This window comes from Rhagoletis pomonella, unplaced genomic scaffold (assembly GCF_013731165.1).
Source record: "Rhagoletis pomonella isolate Grant_MI unplaced genomic scaffold, Rhpom_1.0 Rhpom_scaffold_00005, whole genome shotgun sequence".
Lineage (NCBI taxonomy): Eukaryota > Metazoa > Arthropoda > Insecta > Diptera > Tephritidae > Rhagoletis > Rhagoletis pomonella.
In genome coordinates this window covers 10,737,847-10,742,257 of record NW_023458559.1, presented here as the reverse complement: position 1 = coordinate 10,742,257, position 4,411 = coordinate 10,737,847, and positions in this window count along the sequence as shown.

Genomic DNA, 4,411 nt, shown 5'->3' with positions numbered 1-4,411 from the left:
GGTGCACACCAAAAGGAGAATTCTATTTGGTAAGGGTTATAATCCTAAAGCGCGGCCGAAGGCCGCCTACGCAGAAAGGAATTCTACGCAAAAATACTGTGGACGCAAGTAAAAATTGTGATGATAAATAGTCTGGCAGCACTAACTTCGGTGTTTAGTTGCAACCCTCGCATGTTTACTACTTCACTACTTTTTTAAATGTTTTATCGTGTTTAAATTAACAAAAATAGCATATTACTTAAAAGAAAATGGTCATGTGCAATAACAGTGCTTACATTTAAGTCACATTTATCTATTTCACGCACTTTTGGATGATAAAATCGATGCAATTTGCATCAACATATTTGGTGAATTTGGCAACTTCAACAACAAATTACTTAAAAACTATAAGTGGGCGCGGGCTGGGGTCTTCAATTTTAGAATCAAATACGGGAAAATTTAAGAATGGTAACTCCCGAGTACGGAATTAAGCAAAAAGGGCACGAAGAGAAGTTGCCTTTATGCCGCGATGTCTGAATTTGGTATCCCCGCAAAACTAATACGGCTGTGTAAAACGACGTTGAGCAATACCACAAGCTCCGTCAGAATAGGGAAGGACCTCTCCGAGCCTTTTGATACCAAACGAGGTTTCAGACAGGGTGACGCCCTTTCGAGTGATTTCTTTAATCTGATGTTGGAGAAGATAATAAGAGCCGGCGAACTGAACCGCTCAGGCACAATACTTTACAAGAGCGTACAATTGCTGGCGTATGCCGACGACATCGATATTATCAGTAAACACGAGGGCTACGTCTGCTCTGTTTTCGCGGGATTGGATAGAGAAGCAAAGCGAATGGGTCTGGTGGTGAACGAGGACAAAACGAAGTATCTCCTGTCATCACACAAACAGTCAGAGCATACGCGTCTTGGCATCCACGTCACTGTTGCCAGTTACAAGTTTAAAAAAGTAGACGACTTCGTTTATTTGGGAACCAGCATTAACACCAATAATAATGTCAGCCTTGAAATCCAACGGAGAATCACGCTTGCCAACAAGTGCTACTTTGGACTTAGTAGGCAATTGAAAAGTAAAGTCCTCTCTCGACGTACGAAAACGCTCTATACGTCACTCATCATGCCCGTGCTGGTATATGGCGCAGAAGCATGGACAATGACAACATCCGATGAGGCGGCTCTTGAAGTGTTCGGGAGAAAGATTTTGCGGAAGATTTACGGGCCTTTACGGGTTGGCGACGGCGAGTACCGCAGACGATGAAACGATGAGCTGTATGAGCTATACAACGACATGGACATAGTGCAGCGAATTAAAATACAGCGGCTCCGCTGGCTTGGCCATGTCGTTCGAATGGACACTGATGCTCCAGCTCTGAAAGTATTCAACTCGGAACCCGCTGGTGGTAGCAGAGAAAGAGGAAGGCCCCCACTGCGATGGAAAGAGCAGGTGGAGAAGGACTTGGCTTCACTTGGCGTTTCCAATTGGCGAAATATTCAACGTATGCATACCCCCTGTCACCAGCTGCGCGGCAGGATATCACCCTGATATAGGTGCGCTCCTCAGAGGTGAAAACCGGATGGTAGTAGGTGACTTTAATGCGCACCACGATATTTGGCACTTAAGCCTGTCAAACGATCGTAGGGGAACCGATTTGGCTGAGCAGATAGTCGATTCGACATTCTGCACAATGAACGACGACGCACCCCCCAGGATTATGGGCAGCTGCTGCAGCTCGCCAGACATAACAATAGTCAGCGCTGGTCTGATAAACAGCATATCATGGCGACCTATGCTGACTTTGGCATCAGACCATCTGCCCATAGTCATCTCGATCGATAAACCAACCGACTTTGCTCCCGCGGAGCACCGAACCTATATCAACTTCTCTAAAGCTGATTGGGAAGGCTTCGCGGAATTTATTGAAAACACCCGCGCTGCTCTCCCTACACCAACCGACGTCCACCTTGGTGAACGTAAGTTCCGCAGGGCTGTCACCGCTGCTACAGCTCGCTTCGTACAGGCAGGATGCATTACAGACCCACGTCCAAATTTCCCTGCCGAAGCGGCTGTTCTAGCTGATGAGCGTGACAGCGTTCGTCAGGCGGTTCTCGGAGATCCCCGTATCAGGGATCTCAACGCGGAGATTCGGCAACTAGTGAACGTACATAAGCGGAAGAAGTGGGAAGAGCATCTGAAGACTTGCAACTTCACCTCTGGTGTGAGTAAGCTTTGGTCAACCGTGAGGTCACTGTCCAATCCGACGACGCACGACGACAGAGTCGAAATTTCTTTCGGCCACCATGCTTCGTCGGACCCGGAGCGATGCGCGAGCTATTTTAGCCGGCAGTTCATACTGCATCCTCCGGTGGACAAAGCCAAGCGTCGAGTGACCAGAAGGCTGCACAAACTGCCAACAACCTGTCCCCCCTTGCTTTCACTTGCGGTGAAGTTCAGGTGGCCATCGGGAAGGCGAAAGCCTCCAAAGCCATGGGTCCCCCCTAGAGGCCTTGCTGCTCCCGTATTTGACGAACCACCTGCCCCCAGCGAAGCATCAGCATGGTTTCCGTAAAGTGCACAGTACAACAACAGCACTTAACGCCATAAACACTCAGATAACTCGTGGCCTTAATCGTAACCGTCCCTGTGAGAGAACGATTCTAGTAGCGTTGGACCTGTCAAAGGCGTTTGACACTGTCAGCCATTTCACGCTACTAGAAGATATAGAGGCTTCCTCTCTCCCACAGAGGCTCAAACGGTGGACGGAAAATTATCTGAGTGGTCGACACTCGTCGGTAATGTTTACAGACAAATCGAGCAAACTTAGGAAAATAAAACAGGGGGTTCCACAGGGTAGTATCCTTTCCGCGCTACTGTTCAACTTTTATATTTCAAAGCTCCCTCAACCACCAGATTGTCTCTTACGCCGACGATTGCTCGATTATGGCGACTGGGAATGGAATTGATGACTTGTGTTCGAAAGTAAACGGGTATCTCTCAGATCTTTCTCGCTTCTTCACTGCAAAGTGTCTAGCCCTCTCCCCTACGAAATCCTCTGTGACGTTGTTCACCACCTGGACGAAGGAGGTCAGGCTACCGCTGGGAATTCACGTAGATGATACACCGATTCCGACGGTGAATAACCCCATAATACTCGGAGTAACATTCGACAGCCTGCTCTCCTTCTCTGCGCACGCAACCGCTATTGGCAACAAAGTACAGAGCCGCAACAAGGTGCTCAAGTCACTAGCCGGCAGTACCTGGGGCAAAGACAAAGAAACGTTGCTGGCAACATACAAGGCAATAGGCCGGCCGGTTTTAAAATACGCAGCACCAGTGTGGTCGCCGGGGACTAGTAGGACGCAGTGGATGAAGCTACAGACAACACAGAACACCGCACTCAGGACAGCGACTGGATGCCTCCTGATGTCACTTGAACACCACCTACATGACGAGGCGAAAATGCTCCCAATCAATGAGCATAACACAATGCTCTGCAAGCAGTTTCTGGTTGGGAGCCACAGATTTGGCCACCCAAACAGACAGCTGCTTGCAGAGGAGCCCTCCCCTAGGCACGTCAGGAGGCATCTTTACGAACTGACGGACGAAGTCCAGAGGTTCATTAAGCAGCCTCTGGACCCGTCCGTCAGCATACCGACAGGCCCTGAACGGCATTCACAGGGACTCAGTCTCGAGTTATGTAGACTCTAGACCTGAGAATGCCGTTCTCCGTGACGGAGCTCCATCTGCCTCGGGAGACAAGAACAACAATAGTCCAACTTCGCTCTGGCTACTGCAGCAGGTTAAACTCATACTTGAGTAGACTAAATGCGGATGTGCACAATGAGTGCCCGGCATGCGGAGAGACCCCTCACGACTCGAAACATCTCTTCGCATGCCCGGAAAACCCGACAACCCTAACGGCTTTGTCCCTGTGGACCGACCCTGTAGAGGCGGCACGCTTCTTAGGGCTGCCGTTAGTGGAACTCGACGACAACGACTGAGATATGATCTCAATCAAGTACTTCTATCAACTTTTTAAGAGCAATATGCAAAACGTGATGAAAACATTTGTGTACATGTGATCTTCCGTCTTCCTCCGAATTATGGCCTTATTTAGTGGTCTCTTTTCAACCAATGCAAAATTTGCAAATGTGTTAGTAAGATAAATGAGAATGTATTAGTTTCCATCACACAATTCTTGTAGGGAAAGGGAAGTCTGCTACTGAATGCTGTAGGCTTTTGAACGTACATACATACCAGAGCTTTAAAATGATTGAATCAGTTGCATCTGCATTCACTCGGTATTCTTTTCAAAATTTTGATTGTTTACTTTTATTTATTTATTTATTTAAGTCTATGGTTTTAACGAACCTTACAGACTAGATAACATTTAACTTAAGACTAATAATAATTTGA